We start from the raw sequence: 22,630 nt of genomic DNA on the forward strand, positions 1-22,630 counted from the left end.
GGCCTGGCATGCTGTGATTCATGGAGTCGCAAAGAGTTGGACTTGACTGAGCGACTGAACTGAACTGAATTGATCAGTAAAGTTAGGAATATTAACTATTTGCTTAAATCTGTTTTAAATAATATTGACTCATTATATTATTGATAATACTAGATACTTAGAATAGGGATAAGACTTTACATGTGGAAATTATGTAATAGGTAAATAGCAATCTGACATCTGCAGGTGGCTCTCTGGTTACAGGTTAGAATTTTTCCCTGTTTTCCAAGACTCAGTAATGGGACCCATTGTTTGATGCTTTAGTCATTTCTGTTCTATTTTAGAATCATTGCCTATGGACTGCTTAATGATCCAGGGAAACTCTGCTCAGCCAAGAAATAGGAAAAACTCTTGTGCAAGTGTGGTAAGAGCTCTTAGAGGTGCTGAAATTTTGTCCCAATACACTGATAATGAAGTCCAGAGACTTATTCTAAATCACACAGAGAATTAGTAGGCAGGTTTCTCAACCATTAGTCCAGGGATATCTGCCACAGACATCCTGTTACTTCTTGTTTAGTGGGTCCAGAGTAAAGACTCTGAATATGTCCATCTTCACCCACTGTGTAAGCTTGCATGGTCATCATTGAATTTAAGTGCTGAGAATTTGAGTCTGCAACAGACCTCGTCTCACATGGTGAGTTAGCTAGGCACCAGGCATCCTAATGGGGAACTGAAGATTCTTTTTTATCTAAGCATTGTTACGTATGAGTGCTCAACACTTGATCATGCAGTAGGCTGATTAAGTCCCTACTGAAGGCATCAGCACGGTTATGGTCCAAGAAATGGAAAGAATTCATCTTCATTTTGTATATACTTATCTAAACTGTTTGTAGTGAGAAAATCTAAAGGGTTTATTTTAATTGTTGGAGGTAGACAAAATGTGTGTCATTCGAAAAAGGCAATGTATAATCTTGAATCCATGTATAAGGGAATCATAATCTTTACAGTAATTAGGTCCTAATAAAACCTAGTGTGTATTTCATGTCAACTATACTTTAAAAACTTTTTTCTCTGTAGGTCTGTGGACCAATCCCATGTAGAACATTATCTACCTGGGAAAATTCATCCCAAGCCCCAATCAATCAATTTACAACTTTGCTAAACTATTAAAAAGTTAATGACTCCCTCTAACCTATAGGATACTTTATCTTTTCAATTCAAATGACTTGAAATTACTCAAAGAAGCAAGATACAACTTGATTTTTCATTCCAAAGTGAATGAAGTTAGTTATACGAGAAAAATCTATTCAAATCCAATTGGCAAGAAATTATATTTCTTGTGTAAGATTGATTGTTACTGTATAGATGTATGTCTTTAGAATTGTATTGTTCTCATCCAAAGCCACAATTCTCTTTTCTAAAGAGTGCCCTAAAAGTTCAATTTGAAAAAGAAGACTGAATTTAAATGGTTTCTTGTTTTGTTTTAAAAACTGTTCTCTGACATAATTGGAAATGCCTTGTGTTGCTGAAAATCCATGGTTAGGAATAAGTAGCTCACGTAAAGGAGAAGTAGAAACTCCTGTTTTCTTGTCAAGTTCTTCCATTGGCCTGTGACACAGAATCACCCTTTCATTACAGCTGTCCTCAAACACTAAGGCAAGGTCCACCAGGTCCTCTTGGCTCAGGAAAACTGCAGAGTTGATGCAGCGGTGAACCAGGGCGGGTGTGATGATGCTGAAAAACTAGCTACACCTGCTCCTCCCACCTACCAAAAGAGAGTTGCCAGTAACATTCCAAGTGCCAAAAATGATCTCATAAATTCCCAGAAATGCAGGAAAATGGCAGAATCTGACAAATTTATGTGAAAGCAGCTGTCATTAATTAACAGGACTGATTTTTAAGGTTTGGGCTTCATGCTCATTTTCTACAATTTTCTTGTAGCAAAGGGGTACACACAAACTGTTTCTCAATAACTGACTATTAAATTGTTCTTTGAATAAAATATCTGAAATGATCTGATGACAGGGTGATGGGAAGAGGCAGTATCTGCATTCCTAATTGCACGTGCAACTTTGTGGCCTATGGCTAATGTATTTATACAGTAATGATTCCAATAACTTATTACATGGTGGATAAATCTCTTCTAGCTGCATATTCTTTCAAATTTAGAGCACAAAGTTCTCTGTGTATACAATATAGAATTGTATACAATTCTATACAATACAATTCAAAATACAATTTTAACTTAATTTTAAAGTGATAATAGAATTGACTTTTTTACAATACATTTATCTCATAGAAATAGAACACTTAAAGTGATCAGTTCAGTTCAGTTGCTCAGTCGTGTCCGACTCTTTGCGACCCCATGAATCACAGCACGCCAGGCCTCCCTGTCCATCACCAACTCCCAGAGTTCACCCAGACTCATGTCCATCGAGTCAGTGATGCCATCCAGCCATCTCATCCTCTGTCGTCCCCTTCTCCTCCTGCCCCCAGTCCCTCCCAGCATCAGAGTCTTTTCCAATGAGTCAACTCTTCACATGAGGTGGCCAAAGTACTGGAGTTTCAGCTTTAGCATCATTCCTTCCAAAGAAATCCCAGGACTGATCTTCAGAATGGACTGGTTGGATCTCCTTGCAGTCCAAGGGACTCTCAAGAGTCTTCTCCAACACCACAGTTCAAAAGCATCAATTCTTCAGTGCTCAGCCTTCTTCACAGTCCAACTCTCACATCCATACGTGACCACATGAAAAACCATAGCCTTGAGTAGACGAACCTTTGTTGGCAAAGTAATGTCTCTGCTTTTGAATATACTATCTAGGTTGGTCATAACTTTCCTTCCAAGGAATAAGCATCTGACAGAATGTGGTTCACTGGAGAAGGGAATGGCAAACCACTTCAGTATTCTTGCCTTGAGAACCCCATGAACAGTATGAAAAGACAAAATGATAGGATACTGAAAGAGGAACTCCCCAGGTCATTAGGTGCCCAATATGCTACTGGAGATCAGTGGAGAAATAACTCCAGAAAAGAATGAAGGGATGGCTCCAAAGCAAAAACAATACCCAGCTGTGGATGTGACTGGTGATAGAAGCAATGTCCGATACTGTAAAGAGCAATATTGCACAGGAACCTGGAATGTCAGGTCCATGAATCAAGGCGAATTGGAAGTGGTCAAACAAGAGATGGCAAGAGTGAATGTCGACATTCTAGGAATCAGCGAACTCAAGTGAATGTCGACATTCTAGGAATCAGCGAACTCAAGTGGACTGGAATGGGTGAATTTAACTCAGATGACCATTATATCTACTACTTAAAGTGATAAAAAAAATGATTTTTTTCTAAATGTGTCAAACTAGAAAAGATTTAAAATGTAATAAGGGTGTTTGAGAGTGTGTGTGTGTGTGTGTGTGTGTGTGAGTGTGTGAACCTCCCGTAAACCTCACTATAGTATGGCATAACCTGTTTTCAGATATCAGATTTTTAGAGCTATAACAAAGTTGAGAATAAAAAAAACCAGGCAAATATGCCTCCTGAGATAAATGCCTTAAATCCATGAGCTTTCTCCATTACATTAATTTGCCTCACTTAGCCACCCAGCCACTCAATGTCTACTGAGCATCTGTGATATGCCAGTCACTGCACTGGGGATAGGATACTGTCCTCAAGAAGCTCAGAGTTAACTAGAGAAATAAGTGGGAACAAATGGCTATGATAAAATATTAAAGTTACATGATAAAAGTATGCATAAAATTCTAAGAGGGCATACGAGAAGCAATGAATCATGCCTAAGGAAGGCTTCACACAGGAGATGATATTTAAATGGGAGCTTAACTGTTGAGTAGGCATTGGAAAGACAGGGAAGAAACAGTTGAAATTTAGAGCCACAGGTAGAATCTAGCATAAGGTATTTTGCTCAGACAAGGGCAAGGGATCTTTGTGGCTTGGATTTGGGGTGAATGCATGGAGTGGGAATTCTTTCTAATCAGTGGTAAAGAGTGCGTTGTGCTGTGGTAAGTCGCTACAGTCATGTCCAACTCTTTGTGACCCTGTGGACTGTAGCCTGCCAGCTCCTCTGTCCATGGGATTCTCCAGGCAAGAATACTGGGGTGGGTTGCCGTGTCCTCCTCCAGGGTATCTTCCTGACCCAGGTATCAAACCCACGTCTCTTATGTCTCCTGCATTGGCAGGTGGGTTCTTTATCACTAGCAGCCTCCTAAATAATCACTCATCATTCATAGAATATCACCAAATATTCATTGGGTGGAATTTTCAGGCCAAATCCCTGCCCTATGTACCCAAAGTAAATTTGCTTCTTGTCCAGCGAAGATTTCAGTTTAGATAAGAAGTCAAAATGTAGCTTGTTAACTGAACAGTCTGGACAAGGAGATGGTCAAATACAGGGGCAGAAGGATACAAATGAACAGCAAAAGCACCCAAGCCTGGAGCAAGGCATTACAGAAAATGCTTCTGAGCTCACCTCGGACCCTGAGGACCTCACAGCAGCACAATACGGTACAATCATTGACATCATGTTCCTCTGAGTCATCAAGAAAATGTTACATCATAGGATTTTATAATCAGAATAGAACTTAGAGGTCGTCATGTCCTCTCTATCCCAAATCACTGCTGAAATCTAAGATCTAGCTTTTCCTCTTCAGCTGAAAGGGAAGTGAATTTCAATATTTGAGAGACAGTTAGTTAACTGTCATTTTAGACAGCTCTGAGGGTGGTAAAAAATCCCCATATGTTTCACTAAATTCTGTCTCCCTGTTCATTTCTTCCACATGGAGTTCCTGAGAGGATGGGATAAAACTACTATCTTCTCTTCAAAACTTGGATTCTTTTTGATATTGGACAAGAGGATAGAAAAATGTGTCTGTGGAAGCTTTCGAAGACCTCTGAAGTACAAGGAATTTTTAAAAGAACTGAACAGCCATAGTGATAACCTCAGAGGTATCCGATCACTTGTTTTATACCTGATGGCCCATATGCCAAGCCACAGCCGTGCCAGCCAGGTTCCACAGTGATGCGTCTTCTGTGTGGTTATAAATACAGCTCGCAGTGATGTTTCCCTTCTCGTGGATGTACAACCAGCGTGCCAAGTGACACACTGCCAGTCTGAAGCCCATCCTCAGATTCATCTTGTATAACTCATGCTGCTGCTGCTGCTGCTGCTAAGTCGCTTCAGTCGCGTCTGACTCTGTGCGACCCCATAGACAGCAGCCCACCAGGCTCCCCCGTCCCTGGGATTCTCCAGGCAAGAACACTGGAGTGGGTTGCCATTTCCTCCTCCAATGCATGAAAGTGAAAAGTGAAAGTGAAGTTGCTCAGTCATGTCCAACTCTTTGCGACCCCATGGACTGCAGCCCACCAGGCTCCCCTGTCCATGGGATTTTCTAGGCAAAAGTACTGGAGTGGGGTGCCATTGCCTTCTCCGTGTAACTCATAAGCACAAGTAAAACATTGCAAAGCTCTTCCTAGAATAGGAGTGGAGCTCACCTCCACCCACAATCTCCTCATGTGACAGGGGAGGGGTTAGCACTAGCCTCAAGTTCTACTCTTAATAAAAGAACAGGGGTCAGCTATATAAATTGTTTGTGATCACTTACTAAGCTCAACTGTTTCCTAATTTTCCCTCATTATATTCATCTTAAAGATACTCTTTCTTAATTTTGCTTATCCACAGTCATGGAGCTTCTGACCAAGCTTGGGAAATGAATGTGCTCCACTCTCTGAAAACCTCTCAGCATCCTCTCCTTTCTTCCGTTGCCTCTGGATGCTCAGGAATGTGCCTCCCCCACCCCATAAACTGCCTCCATGGACCAGGCTGGCACCTGAATCAGTCAGTCAGTTAACTGATATTTTGGTCTATATAATGTGTCACATTCTGAGTTAAGGTAAAAAAATAAACAAGAAAACTTTAAAGTTTGTTCTCACAGGGTTTCATAGTCTAATGGCAGAGGCAGATAAATAAGAAATTTTAAGGGTGCATGATGCCTTTATGAATAAAGGATGCATGCTTGTGTGCTAAGTTACTTCAGCTGTGTCCAACTCTGTGCGATCCTGTCAGGCTCCTCTGTCCATGGGATTCTCCAGGCAAAGAATACTGGAGTGGGTTGTTATGCCCTCCTCCAGGGGATCTTCCCCACGCAGGGACTGACCCCACATCTCTTCTGTCTCCTGCATTGACAGGTGGGTCCTTTACCACTAGCACTACCTGCGAAGCCCCTAAAGAAGTGTATGTCGGGCTATAAGGAACCTAGGAGTTGCCTGGAAGAATTTCTAGAGGAAAAAGCTAAGACCTGAGAAGTCATCTTCATGCCAACCTCAAGAGGTAGGAACAGTTGAAGTTTATATATTATGCCAGTTTCATGTCAAAGGAGGCATCACAAATCAATTAGGAAGAAGTGGACTCAATATTTATGTATTTATATATATATAGATAATATACTTATATATATTAAGTATTTATAATATTTGTGTATACTAATTATAGCTGGACTAGCTTATAATAGCCTGATTCTGTTAAGCATTTAGTTCATCTAACTCCTTGTTTAGATACCAGACTCTGGCAGAAACCATCCTTTGAATAATAGAGCTGCTCACCTCTGCTCTACGGCTGAGTTTTAGTAGGACACATGACCACCTCCTTAGGGACTACATTTTCCAGGTTCTCTGGAGGTTGGACATGTTAAAATGTTCAGGGAAATAACATGTGGGCAGAGTATTCACGTATCAGAGAATTTCATGTATCAAAGTACGTATAACTCCAGATCATAGCTTTAAAACAATAGTACGTCTCTGTCCCCTCCCCCTTGTCCACTTGCCTCCAGTCAGAGGATGTGAGTTACTGTGAGACAATTCTGTCCATGTGGACAAGGGCAGCCTTGAGGGATAGTGGAATGCCACCATGGCAGAATCTGGGTCTCTCTGCCTTCTGGAGCAGAGTAGCCTGTCTGGTTCTGGGCTGTTATGTGAAAGCCATGGTATTCTGGCATTTGTTAAAGTAACATAAAATGGAGACCAGACTTGAAAAATCCCCAAGCAGACAAAACCATTTGAGCTGTGTAAACAAAATTAAATCTAGTTTATTTCATCAGCATAAGTGAAACTAAACTTATTTCTTACAGATGCCTCTGATAATCATAAAATATACTTGTCATCTTCCTAAAATGAAGGAAGATAATCACTTTTAACCAATTTCCCACCATCTAGAACCCATACTATAACAACCAACCATTGCCAGGGTTAAACCACTCCTCGTTTTCACTTTATAAGCCATCCTGTAACATCATCCCTCGGAACTACATCTCAGCTTTGGAAGACTCCCAATTCATGAACTATTCTTTAGAGCACATTAAACTCTCATTAAATACAATTTTACTGATTTGGTTTAGGTTTTTATGGTTTCTAGATTTTTGACAGGTTTTCTGTGATATAATGTATTAGCCTATACCCTAAGTAATACAAATAATTAATAGTCAACTTTCTAATAATTAATTGACTTCCAACATCATTGTTCCAACAGAGAATTAACATTTTCAAGGATTTTTGTTCCTGTAACAGCTATTAATAATTAATTAACTAATAAATTAACTATATGATTATAATTTTATTTCCTGTGTAATTCTGACTCTGGAGAAAGATAGGCTGGTCTTGCATATGTAAATGTTCTGGGTTGATGTCATTATCTTGTAAGCTTGGTTAACTGTCAGTTCACCTCTGAGTACACAGGTAGACAAAATTTAATCTCTTATTCTGCAAGACTGAGACTATAGTAAAAACAAAAAAGGGGCTTCCCAGATAGCTCAGCTGATTAAAAAATCCACCTGCAATGCAGGAGGCCCCTGTTCAATTCCTGGGTTGGGAAGTTCCCCTGAGAAGGGATAGGTTACCCATTCCAGTATTTTGGGGCTTCCCTGGTGGCTCAGATGGTAAAGAATCTGCCTGCAATGCAGAAGACCTGAGTTCGATCCTTGGGTTGGGATGATCCCCTGAGGAAGGCATGGCAACACACTCCAGTATTCTTGCCTGGAGAACCCCCATAGACAAAGGAGCCTGGTGGGCTACAGCCCAAGGGGTCACAAAGAGTCGGACCGGACTGAGCAAGTAAGCGCAAATACACACACACACACACACACACATACACAAATATATATCACTAAAGTTTTCTTTTACAAGACAAGGAGCTCACCTTTCCTTGATGGACCAATTTAACTTCCTCAGAAGTTATGCATTTTACCGAGTAGCCATCGTATGGATATGATTTTAACTTATTTGAGTTTCTATAACTCAAGTTATAAAAACTTATTTCTGTAAATGATGTAGAAATAAATAAAAGCAACAATATTGTATTAGTAAAATCTCCATTTTAAATCATTTTTTCCCACAACGAAAGCAAAAGTTGCATTTAGCCTGATTCGCTGAATTGCATGCTTCTATTTTCAGCACCCAATTTTGCAGTGTCATGGTCTTTAGCTGCTCTTTTCCCTTGACTTTTTGTTTTAACTTGTTCCTTTTTTGCTCCCTCCCTATTGGATAGGCTACAGGAGAAGGGGAGGTTATTTATGTCAGTTTTTAGTTATAATAAGGTAGAGTGTTTTATTTGGTAATAAAAGCTGGGCAGCAGCTGGCAGTATAAATTCATTTTCAAATAGTCTTGGCAAACAATTGAATCCAACCTCCACAACAAAACTTGAGCAGACCTCAAATGTCTGCTTTGGGGCCCACTGAAAATTTTGATGTTTTAAATTACTCTGCTTAGAGTTCACATGCTGTGAGACATTCATTTTATTTTGCAGAGAAACAATGTACAGAAGGTGTATTGGAGTGTGGTGTTATTGACTATATAGGGGGCCAAACACAAAGCAAACTAAGGTCTCTCTCTACTCCTGTGATACTTAAGAACAAGACTTTTTATGAGATGATTGCATTACTAAAGAAACCCCATCAGTCACTGTTCAGATGTTTAAATATTACAAATGGAGGCATTGTAGCTTACATTGAATAGTTTGACCATCTGTCTCAACAAAGAACATTTGGGAATTTTTTTTTTCATATGCTGTGTAATCTTCTATTATGGGGGATTTCCCACAAAGGACTCTTATTTGCCTCTCAACTGAACTATAATGATCCAGGAAAAGGATCCAGCAAAACAAATTGCATTGCTAATGTTCTCAGGTCAAAGGAGGAGTTTTCTGTATACAGCAATGCTTTAACCATTTGGGTAAGCAAAGCAGAGATACATATTCATCAAAAAAGCAAAAGCTCATTCAGATATGCCAAACCCTAGGTCATTGTGCAGAGAAGATCATTGTTTAGAGAACTGTGGTGGTGTCCTTCTTGGAGAGCCAAGGAAGCACAATACAGACACTTGCAGTATATGCCATTCAAAATCCAGTAGAATAAACGGCAGTGCCTAAGTTGTTGTTCAGTCGCTCAGTCGTGTCTGACTCTTTGCAACCCCATGAACTACAGCATACTAGGCTTCCCTGTCCTTCACTGTCTCCTGGAGTTATTAATTTATATTACAATAAGTATCAATAGATCCCTATAAGAGGCTTCAGTATTCTGAAAAAACATTCATCCATGGCTGTGGACTCTAAACTGAACTCAAGGCAGCTATCCACCATGACCAGCTGAAGTTTTATAATTTTATTTTCAACACATGTTTTCAAGTTGCTGAAGGCAATACTTAAGATTAAAATCTTTAAGAACATTTTTCTTTAAGATTAAAATCTTAAGATTGCTCAGAGCTTCACTGTAAGCATACAATACGCTCTTTTCTTTACAAGGAAGCTTCAGTTTGTTAAAGCAAGGACATAACACAAAAGGCTTCTGGAAATAACAGATTTCCCAGACCACTGGGGATGTGGGAGGCATTTAAGCCAGTCAGACAACTGGACTGCTGGAAGTTGTCAGTATATTTCCCCAGGGATTCTTTAAAGAACTGGAAAGTGATTCTGAAGGTGAACAAATATCATTGTAGTCATCAAAATCCAGTCTTTATAAAAATTTAAATGCTAGACATTGGTTTTAGGTTTTAAAAAGGAAGCATAAATATCACATTCAAACTAATTGTAATTGAACTTTCATTTATCATTTTCATGATAACTTTCATTTATCATGCACCAATAATTTTGGAGTTAAAACTTTTCTAATGCAGAGGGAAAAGAAAAATTTAAGTAAGTAGAATTTACAGATATTCTCACTTTCAAGAAAAGGGGACTTTACAAGCAGAAAAGAAAAACAGAGCTTCTTGATTAACAATCAATATTCAGGCAGTTTCTAAAATGTGATTTCCTGCCAAAAAACCGGAAGGCTCACGTGCTTCAAAGAAAGGCTAAAACTATATACTTGCTAAATGCCAGGCAGTGTGCTAAGTAAACACTTTACATAATTATTGCATTTAATCCTCAGAATTATCCTATGAGGTAGAAATGATCACCACTTTGCAAATGAGGATGTGGAAATTGAGAGAGTGCATGTAATGCCCAAAATGACAGTTACAAATATAAGAACTGAGACTGAAAAATCCAGTCTAAATAATTTCAAAATCCACTTTTTTTATTATGCCATAAATTGAATGTCAATATATATTGGCCAGACAGTAAAAATGACTTTGCATAATTTTATTTAAAAAATTAATACAACATAACCCTAAAAATCACCCATTTTGGCAAGCTGGAGGCCAAAAGCAATTTAACACTGAATTTACAGCTATGCTCATTGAATTTCATTTGGTTTCCACCCCCTCCCTCCTCTTCCTCCCCACCACAGGTGGACTAACTCCCAGTCCAGCTTAGATCCACAACTCATATCCTGGTCTTAGTTGGGATAAGTTTCAGTAAGGGGGCCACAAATCTATGTGCAGTAAATGAAATACTGTCCCCAAATATATGCATATCCTTATCTGCAGAATCGGTGAATACTGTGTTATCCAGGTGGACCCAATGCAGTCACGAGGGTCCTTATAGAAGCCAAAAAGACAAGGAAATGAATTTTTCCCTGACTACCACCAGAGGTAACAAAATTGTGCCAGCACCTTAATTTTAGAACTTCTGACCTCCAGAACTGTAAGATAATGAATTTTGGTGATTTGTTATAGCCGCATTAGGGAACAAGAACACTGGGTCCTTGCCTTAGCCCCTCCAAGCAAATCTTAGCTCTGATTCAGAGCTTCAGCTCTGATGAACAGGTCTTTGTTTTGGTCCCAGTGTCTCAGTCTTCATTGCTGAGCATCCCAGATCTTAGCCTTTCCAGAGATGTTTTTTTGCCCAAGCGACTTAAAAAAACAAGTGCAGCTGGAAAAAGGAAGGTACTCACAGTTATCATTACACATTTCCCACTGAACAAGTGGTAGAACTAAAATAAATCTTTGTTCTATATATTACATTGAGGACAGTCTTCAGAAAAATGAGCTTTGTTGCCAAAGACATATTGAAATGTTATTATTTTGGTGAAAGTTTTGAGTACATAAACATGGGTGTAGAGCAACACTAAGGCCCACCTGTTAACCCAACACTTTAGAACTCAGCTTTGGCTTAAGGTCTTGAGGACTTCCTCCTTTTAGGGGACCAGGGTATCTGAGCTAATGCTTTTTCTTCCTGAAAATATTTTCCAGGCCAGCTGCCTGATTCTGAATTTCTTGTGTTTATAACTATAGCATTTTTATTTTGAGATGTGTATTTTTATCTAATGTTTTATCAGTACAAAGTATTGTACAAGATAGCTTGAACTTTGCCTAGCTACAGGTTTCCCAAATGTGAACAATTTCACTCCACAGTGCTCACTTTCCCCAGTTTCCTTTTCTTTTATGGAAATTGTGGAAACAATCTCTCCTTTACTGCTCTGTAAATCATAGTATTCTATATAGGTCAAGAGAAGGAATATGAGTTATCTGTAATTCTGTTAAATCCATGATTGGTGTTTATCCTGATAGTAAAATGAAAAGTTACTTTACTAAGTTATTTATCCATAACCAAAATACATTGTAATTTAGTCTTCTGACTTGCCTGCTTGAGTAGAGAGGCAGATGCTCTCCTGAGGTTTATTTTTGTTATAGGAACAAAATGATTTCAAGCTCCAGTAGAAAGCAGTTTATTAACTCACTGGGGAGTTAATTTTCATTCCAATCCCAAAGAAGGGCAATGCCAAAGAATGTTCAAACTACCATGCAACTCTGTTCATTTCACATGCTAGTAAGATTATGCTCAAAATCCTTCAAGCTAGGCTTCAGCAGTACATGAACTGAGGACTTCCAGATGTACAAGCTGGGTTTAGAAAAGGCAGAGAAAGCAGAGATCAAATTGCCAACATTTGTTGGATCATAGAGCAATGTAATCCAAAAAAAAAAAAACCCACCAAAATCTAACTCTGCTTTATTGGCTATGCTAACGCTTTTGTGCAGATCACAACAAACTGGAAAGTTCTTAAAGAGATGGAAATACCAGACCACTTTACCTGTCTCCTGAGATACTTGTATGCAGGTCAAGAAGCAATTGTTAGAACTGCACATGGAACAAAGGACTGGTTCCAAATTGGGAAAGGAGTACAAAAAGGCTCTGTATATTGTCACTCTGCTTATTTAACTTCTATGTAGAGTAAATCATGCGGAATGCCAGACTGGATGAAATATCAACAACTTCAGATATACAGATAATACCATTCTAACACCAGAAAGTGGAACTAAAAAGCCTCTTGATGAGGGTAAAGAGGATAGTGAAAAAGCTGGCTTAAAACTCAACATTCAAAAATCTCAGATCATGGCATCTGGTCCTATCACTTTATGACAAAGAGATGAGGAAAAAGTGGAAACAGTGACAGGTTTTATTTTCTTGGGCTCCAAAATCACTGTGGGTGTTGACTGCAGCCATGAAATTAAAAGATGCTTGCTCCTTGGAAGGAAAGCTATGACAAACCTAGACAGCATATTAAAAAGCAGAGATATTACTTTGCTGTCAAAGATCTGTCTAGTCAAAGCTATGGTTTTTCTGGTAGTTATGTAAGAATGTGAGAGTTGGACCATAAAGAAAGTTGAGCCCCAAAGAATTGATCCTTTTGAACTGTGATGCTGGAGAAGACTCTAGAGAGTCCCTTGGACAGCAGGGAGATCAAAGGACAGCAGTCAATCCTAAAGGAAATAAACCCTGAATATTCACTGATTCACATTAAAGGACTGATGCATGATGCTGAAACTGAAGCTCCAATATTTAGGCCACCTGATGCGAAGAGTTGACTCAATGGAAAAGACCCTATGCTGAGAAAGATTAAAGGCAAAAAGAGAAGAGGGTGGCAGGGGATAAGATGGTTAGATAGCATCACTGACTCAATGGACATGAATTTGAGCAAACTCTGGGAGATAGTGAAGGACAGCAGAGCCTGGCTGCAGTTCATGGGGTAGCAAAGTGTTGAACACAACTTTGAGACTGAACAATGACTGGGGAGTGCAAGGGCTTTCAATTTGGCTGAATCCCAGGGATTAAACCACGTTGTGCGGCTTCTTGCTCACTCTCTCTAGCTCCTATGTCTGTTCCTATTGTGTGCTGACTTTATCCTTTTTTCCTACAGATGAGCATTTTCTGGGGAAAATGCACACACTTTCCCCTCCCCTGTTTACCTTCTGTATTTAGCAGGCCAAGGGGAAGGGAAATCCTTTCATCTTCATTTTACCAGCATCCATATATCATCTCCAGATGACTCTGATTGGTCTCACTGATCTATGATCTGTGAGCTCACTCCCAAAGCAATTACTGGTTCTAGGAGAATGAGATACCGTAGTTGGATAGGATAGGCCTCTATCAGATGGCTAGAATGGAGCAAAGAGTTCCTGAAAATAAACATGTTGATGGGGTGTTGGTGGCCAGTCTTAGGAAAAAACTTATCTTTCTTTTTGTGTTTGTGGAGCTAACCATATTACTTGACCAATAGTGGTAATGTTGGGTGAGTTGAATTAAACTGAATTGCATTACATTTTAGCTTTCATTCTTATGAGTTGTTATAGTATAGTGGTCAAGAGCATTACTCTTGAACTGATGGGGTTTACGTATTGGCTCTGTCTCAGTTTCCTTATTTGCAAAAGGTGATAATAAGGGTACCTATCCTTTAGGGTCCTTTGTCCAGAGGAGGCAGTACAGTTAAAGCACTTAGCATAATCTGGGGTATATAGAAATTAAAGAAAGTGCACATTAGATTTGTATAATTACATTGTGTGTGTATGTGTCTGTGTGTGTAAAATCTGTTTACCCAGATTTTCTTATGTGAGTGTATGCATATACATGTATACGTGTATATACTATGTGCATGTATAAACACATACACAATGCTTATCAAAACATATATATTTGAGTGGATGAAAAACATGCATATGTTATTTGTAGTTATATTTATATCCTAGTAAAGTATCAGACTCTTGGCTAGATTTTGTGGATTCAAAGATGAAGAAGATATATCTCTTGTCCTTAAGGAACTCATGAATATAGGCATTAAGAATGTCTCTGTCTCTCACTCACTACAAACACACACACACACACACACTCTAACTAAGCTGGAAATCTTTCTGAGGAAATGTTTGTCATATGTTAAAAACCCATGATAGAAATGTCACGTGAACTGGGTTCTAGTCCTAGTTTTTCAATACTCCTTCAAGTTTACATTTTATAACTTTTCTGACAATTCAATTATACTAATTGAACTTAAGAGTTAAGTATCTAAGAAAATATACCCATATGGAACAAGCCCAGGCATTAATACAAATGGCTTATTTGTAAACTAAAATGAAACAAAACAGGGATAAGAATAGGATGGCACGTTCCCCCCAAAAGTATGGTGGCCTGTCTTAGGAAAAGACTTCTCTCTTTTTATTTTTTTTTCCTAGAGCTACACAATAATAAATGTGTATAACAAACGGTGGGTGAGTTAAATTAAACCGAATTTCTAACCAGGACTGATTAGAAAGACAGTTCAAAGCCAAACATATATATATATATATATATATATGTATATATGCTTGTGTATATATGTGTGTGTGTGTGTGTGTGTGTATATAGTCTTGGCCTGTCTTCTCCAATTTTGAAGATTACCTTTTCTTAATTAAGTACCTTATTTATTTCCCAAACCTGCAGAAAATAAGAAATTCTAAATTAAAATAAAAGTAACTTACCTTTTCCATTTACAGATGTGTATTAACGATATATGCATATATGGTTTAATAAAGTGATTATCCATATATTCTTTATCAGAATAAGTAGAGCATTTGTCAGTATTTTAGGTGTTCCCTTCTATGTCCCTCCCCAATTCCATTCCCTCCTTATCCCTCACTATCCTGCCTTTTGTAATAAACATCCTCCTGGGTTCTTTATAGTTTTATCACATTACCTTTGCTTGTATGTAAGCATTGGGTAAACTGAAACTTACTTACTAGATAATTTCATGACTTGTTCCTTTATTTTGGAGATTTGTTTGTGTTGTGCATATACTGACAGTTCATTGATTTTCACTGCTGTTTTATTGAATATACCTTAATGTATTTATCTATAGAACTGTTGTCTTTTGTCAGTTATATTACTTGAAACTATCTTCTTCCTATTCGGTGTCTTGTATTTTCACTCTCTTTACAGTATTTGATGGACAAAAGTTCTTACTTTAATGTGATTGGTTGAAAATTTTTCAGCTATAGTTTGAGCATTTTGTGGATTGTTAAAATTTATTATCCCAAAGTCTTAAAAAATTATTTCATATTTTCTCCTAAAAGTTTTGTACTTTTGCCTTTTACTTTAGGTTTTAAGTGTGCCTAAAGCTGATTTTCCTCTATATGTGCATAGGGCAGTAGGAAGGAGATAAGCATCCATATTCTTCCCCATCTTGACCTCAAATCAATAGCCAGTTGTCCTAGAATAATTTATAGCAAAATCTATCATTTACCCACTTGTCTGTAATGTCAGAGTATTCCTTCATCAGTTGTTCATACATGTTTGAGTCTGTTTCTATGGTTTACTATATTTTTGTCTATTTATCTGCTCTGTGCCAAAACCATGGGCTTCCAGTTGTTAAAGCTGGTTTTAGAAAAGGCAGAGGAACCAGAGATTGCCAACATCCATTGGATGATCAAAAAAGCAAGAGAGTTCCAGGAAAACATCTACTTCTAAAGAGCTTCTCGATGAAAGTGAAAGAGGAGAGTGAAAAAGATGGCTTAAAACTCAACATTCAGAAAACTAAGATCATGGCATCCAGTCCCATAACTTCATGGCAAATAGATGGGGAAACAGTGGAAACAGTGACAGACTTTATTTTGGGGGGCTCCAAAATCACTGCAGATGGTAACTGCAGCCATGAAATGAAAAGACGCTTACTCCTTGAAAGAAAAGCTATGACCAACCTAAACAGCATATTAAAAAGCACAGATATTACTTTGCTAACAAAGGTCCATCTAGTCAAAGCTATGGTTTTCCAGTAATCACATGTGGGTGTGAGAGTTGGACTACAAAGAAAGCTGAACACTGAAGAATTGATGCTTTTGAACTGTGGTGTTGGAGAAGACTCTTGAGGGTCCCTTGGATAGCAAGGCTATCCAACCAGTCCATCCTAAAGGAAATCAGTCCTGAATATTCATTGGAAGGACTGATGCTAAAGCTGAAACTCCAATACTTTGTCCACCTGATGTGAAGAACTGACTCATTGGAAAAGACCCTGATGCTGGGAAAGATTGAAGGCGGGAGGAGAAAGGGATGACAGAGGATGAGATGGTTGGATGGCATCACTGACTCAATGGATATGAGTTTGAGTAAACTCCGGGAGTTGGTGATGGACAGGGAAGCCTGGCTTGCTGTAGTCCATGGGGTCACAAAAAGTCAGACACAATCGAGTGACTGAACTGACTGCCAAAACCACATTGCCGTACCTACTATAGTTTTATTTATTTATTTATTTTTGGCTGTGTTAGGTCTTAGTTGTGGCACTCGGGATTTTTGGTGCTCAGGCATCCCTCTAATTGTGGCCCGAGGGCTCCGGAGTGTGTGGGCTCAGTAGCTGTGCCACACGGGCTTAGTTGCCCCATGGCATGTGGGATCTTAGTTCCCTGACCAGGGATCAAACCCATGTCCCCTGCATTGGAAAGCAGATTCTTTCCAAGACAGGATCACCAGGGAAGTTCTCTACTATAGTTTTATACTAAGACTTGATATCTGGGATAACAAGTCTTCTACTTTTTCTTCAAGAGCATCATGCAGAACCATATGTTTGCATAAAATTCCAGGTCATACAAGATGCAGGTGCCAGCACCCACTGAGGCTGCTATTTCTTACTCAAGTAGGGTGGAACCATAGTTTGGATAGCACAGAGCTATGTTGCTGGGCCAGCTCCTTTCTCCTCGGCATGTGTTTGCTCTTTCCTTCTCCTTCTAGCTTGTACAGTGCATTTCTTTATGAGAAAAGTGCATTGTCTTTACGAGTTATTAATGAATGAACTTTACAGCATATCCTATGTAGACAGAAATTGGACGAAATTGCTTCTAACAATGAAAGCCAATGTTTTCATAGTGAGAGAATCAACAGAAAAATCTTATTTACGAAAACTTATATTGACTTGGTTGCCAAAAAATGATGCCTGGATCTGTGGGTATAGCCATTCACTAATCTTTTATGCATCTCCTTAACTTAGTTTGGGGTTCCTTATGGTAGATAGTGCTTATTTCTTAAGAGCTTTTACAACAATAAAGCTTGGCCACACTGATCAGAACAAGAAGGTGGAATGGAGAGTGGAAACATAACAGCACCAGCCAGAAATCTGGTTACTGACTTGAAGATGTTTGTTGGCCTCACACCTACTCTATTTTATTATCCGAAAAATGTCAATGACCTGGGAAGTATAAGTTCTTGATTCTAGATACAGCTGTAAAATTACAAGAGGTATAGGAAGGAATATTTCTTGTTCAATTTTCTTCATCTCTTATATTTTCTTCCCCTATTCTTTGCCTTACAAACATTTTCTTATTAATCTTTAAGCTATGAGGACAGAACTCTCTTACATGATTTGATAGATTTTTTTCTGCCTGTTTTTCTACACTTGTCAACCAGTGTGATTTTTAAAATATTTATTTGAAAATTATAGGCATAGCCTGTAAACTTACAATTGCTATTTTTATTTCATATTGCCAAGAGATATTTTGAGCCATATACACAGACCTGAGCATTGAAGTTTAGGATTTTAGAAACACAGAGTCTTTGTTTCTCCCCCAAGTTTTCAAATTTATTTTTAATAAAATATTTCCATCTTAATTGTAATATTTAACAGTTTAAAAATGGTCAGCTATTTCTTGTTTTAGAATTAAACAAACCACAATGATCTCAGACCATATTCTGTTAAAGGGAGGAGCCCCCCCCCCAAAAAAATCTATATTAACTCTTTTAGACAGACCAGGATCCATTAAATAATTTGTTACTCTAGTTTGGGAAATGTCACCTTGTGGATGTGAAAGAGTTCTTGTAACTCTGGAAGAACAATAATTTATTCAACACATAAGGAACAAGGCTACTATAACTTAAAATAAGGGCAAATGTAAGTTCACATGAGGATGAATGAATGCCATTATGAATTTGTGTTCTAGTCCTTATTCTTCAATTTCTCACTAGTGTGTATGCATGGAAAACAAATGGGTGATTTCTTCCAAAACAACTTAAATGAAGGTGACCGAGGTCGTGAATTTGCCTAAAGGTGGAAATGCTGACCCAGCCACCTGTCATCCAACATTTTACTTAAAGCCCTATTGTAATTTTCTATTGACTCTTTAGTGAACTTAAAATGTTAATGTACCTGAAGGTACCGGACTTTCTCCCAGTGATCGATAACCTAATTCAACAAGTTTAACATTTCTCAATGAGCAGATGAAGCTTATCTTTTTATGAGCTACTTAAACACATGAACCAAAACAGTGAAATTATCCTAAATAATTATTGATCAGTAAAAAGTGTACTACGCTAACACCTCATCTCAAAGCTAAATGTCAATAAAGACTTAAGTTAGTAAATATTTTCATTATAAAATTCAATTTTATTGATCTCTTTTTTGCATAATGTATTCATATTAAAACATAAATTGAGTCTACATATTTTAGTACCAGTTTTAAAAAAGTAAAAAATGAATTCTCTGATTGCTATTGTCATATTTACAAAGACACTGATAAGTATGGGGCAAGACTTGTTTTAAATGTATGAATCTTATTGATTTCTCATTGGGTGTTTGCACGTAAACAGCTAAATTGTTTGGCAGCCTCTTCTGGGGTTGCCTCTCTCCTCACTACCAACAGTAGATTCTTCTTTAGCTTTGTTCGCTTTTCATTGACAACTTGACTTAATGAAATCTTTAAAAAGGTATTTAGCTTTCTCATTCATTTCAGATGAAAATGGTAGTGTAATTACCACTTTCAAATTTGTCTGGCTTTAACTTTCCTCATCTTTATAATCTGGTGCATTCAAATGAAATTTTAATTATGCATAAAATGAATAAAGAGCAATTTATATTACCATTAGACGTTGAGTAGTTGGTGATAAATAGAAGGCTGGATCATTGATGAATTTTTTATAACAATAAAAATAATTAAATGGCCATATCAAGGAGGAATTCATTGAAACACTACTCATTATCAAGGAGGAATTATTGAAATACTACTTCTTACTCAGAGCATTTTGTTCAGCTATCTGAAAATGAAAATTGAAAAGAGTTATACACAGGTAGTTGGGGTAGGTGACTGATTTTTGGCTTTATGCACCAAAAATCAATCAAACAGCCTTTGTGTGGTTGTGGGACTTAAAATATGATGGGGAAAATATTGTACAAAGAAGAATTAGAAGTACACTGCCCCAGCCCACCAGGAAGCTGTGTGTGAACACTGAAACAACATCAATACACACAGATAGAAGAGAAATCTGTTAGAATGAATTAGGTAAAAGGAAAAAGTGGATGACTGTTTCTTTGGGATTTCCAGAATGTGATGAAAAAATAGGTCATGTCCACTGGGACATGATTCATTGAGCTGCAATATCACATTTGTAGTAGAATCAGTGTTTACACTATACTCAAATACAAAGGGTAATACTTTTGTTTTCCTCTTATTTTCTTGTTATGGTTTTTCTGTGCATAGAAGGTGGGACTTAAAACCCACAAATCTGAAAGATGTAATTCCAATTTTTAAACATTTTGCCATATGTGCAAGCATATGTGTTACCCATTCTGTTTGAACCACTTTAAAGAAAAAGATAATTTGAGAAACATAATGTTAAATCAGATTTCTATCAGTTATTTTAAATTTTGGTATCTAGCTCAGGATGTCATATATTTATTCATGTACTAGATACATGTTGAGCACTTATTAAATATCAGGCACACACAGTAGGTATATATGTATTTACTTCATTTGATTTAAATAATAGTGAGCCAGCTAGCTATGAACTTGTGTTCAGATATTAACAGAGCATAGAGAAATCTTGGCCCATCTGTGACAGCAGAAATCTTGAAAGCACAATTGGCATTTATAGTTTACTTGGAGGAGAGCATTAGAAAGTTCGGGAGAATTTTTTTCCCCTAGGTTTTGAAATATGTTGGAGAAAGTACATCTCAAAGAAAAGCACCTACAATATTTATGGAGAAGGGTAAAGTGAAAGCATTTGGTAAAAAAGCATTCTCCAACAGATAAGAAACAGTGCTTGACCTTTGCTTTCTCCAAGTCGTTAGTCCTAAGGCTGCTCCCTCTGCTGGGTCATTTTTATTTTGAATACACTCAAGGGTCTGTTTCTCTAATTGCTGCTGAAGTAGACATGAAACTCTCACCAAATGGCATTTTTCTAGGTCTTCTCTCAATTTCCTCCACCTTGACCATTCCTCAATCCAGATCTTGCCTTCAGTTCAGTTCAGTTCAGTTCAGTCGCTCAGTCGTGTCCGACTCTTTGCGGCCCCATGAATCGCAGCAGGCCAGGCCTCCCTGTCCATCACCAACTCCCGGAGTTCAGCCTTAGCCTAATCTATTTCTATACACGGCTTCTGAGACTCAATTTTAGAGCCATTTCCCCTATAACAAGCCATTCTGGAAACTGTTGTTAAATAGGGAATAACATGGTGATGGGATAGGTAGAGGCTGTGTGAATGCTGTGCTCAGTCATGTCTGACTCTTTACAGCTCCATGGACTGTAGCCCACCAGGCAAGAATACTGGAGTCGGGGGCCAGTTCCTCTTCCAGGAGATCTTCCTGACCCGGGGTCTTGAATGAAAATAGTGATGCGGTAAGTAGAGAAGATGTTTTCTTTCTAATACATTTTCCCCCCAAAGTTCTAAGTCCACTTCCCCATCCTTGAGGGAGGGTATGTGTGTAGGGGGAGGGGGGTCAAAAGAGTGAGGGGTTGTGCACACATCATAGTAATTGGATTTCAGGTTCACCTTTATGGCCTAGGCAGAATGTTAGTTTCATGTTTCTAAGCCAGGAGAAATTTTGGCCTCCATGTTTATTTGGAGCTCTTCATCTTGGACATGAGGCCTGGATTTCCTTAGTTAGTTCCTGTGGATCTTTTAATAATGTTTGATTGAGTGAGTGAGTGAGTTAATGAAGTCATTCAGTCATGTCCAACTCTTTGCGACCTGGTGGACTGTAGCCTACCAGGCTCCTCTGTCCATGGGATTCTCCAGGCAAGAATACTGGAGTGGGTTGCCATTTCTTTCTCCAGGGGGTCTTCCCGACCCAGGGATCAAACCCAGGCCTCCCGCATTGGAGGCAGAGACTTTAACCTCTGAGCCATTAGGGCATCTTAAAACAAAAAAGCCAGAGAAATGAACAGAAGACATATACCACACACAAGCAGTGGGGCTAGGTATAAAAAAAAATGACAAAATTTAAAATTAAAAGAAGGCACGAAATCCTACAAAAGAGAGTAAGCATTCCTTATGCATAAAGGGGCTGACTATCTCTGTTCCTTTTCCACTCCTGTGGCCACTGCTGAGTTTTCCAAATTTGCTGACCTATTGAGTGCAGCACTTTCATAGGGTCATCTTTCAGATTTGAAATAGCTCAATTGGAATTCCATCACCTCCACTAGCTTTGTTTGTAGTGATGTTTCCTAAGGCCCACTTGACTTCACATTTCAGGATGTCTGGCTCTAGGTGAGTGTGAGTGATCACACCATCCTGATTATTGGGTCATGAAGATCTATTTTGTATAGCTCTTTTGTGTATTCTTGCCACCTCTTCTTAATATCTTCTGCTTCTGTTAGGTCCATACCATTTCTGTCTTTATTGGGCCCATCTTTGCATGAAATGTTCCCTTGGTATCTCTAATTTTCTTAAAGAGATCTCTAGTCTTTCCCATTCTGTTGTTTTCCTCTATATCTTTGCATTGGTCACTGAGGAAGGCTTTCTTATCTCTCCTTGCTATTCTTTGGAACTCTGCATTCAAATGGGTATATCTCCTTTTCTCCTTTGCTTTTCACTTCTCTTCTTCTCACAGCTAATTGTAAGCCCTCCTCAGACAGCCATTTTACTTTTTTGCATTTCTTTTTCTTGGGGATGGTCTTGATCCCTGTCTCTTGTACAATGTCACGGACCTCTGTTCATAGTTCATCAGGCACTCTGTCTGTCAGATCTAGTCCCTTAAATCTATTTCTCACTTCCA

This window comes from Bubalus kerabau, chromosome 19, assembly GCF_029407905.1.
Source record: "Bubalus kerabau isolate K-KA32 ecotype Philippines breed swamp buffalo chromosome 19, PCC_UOA_SB_1v2, whole genome shotgun sequence".
Lineage (NCBI taxonomy): Eukaryota > Metazoa > Chordata > Mammalia > Artiodactyla > Bovidae > Bubalus > Bubalus kerabau.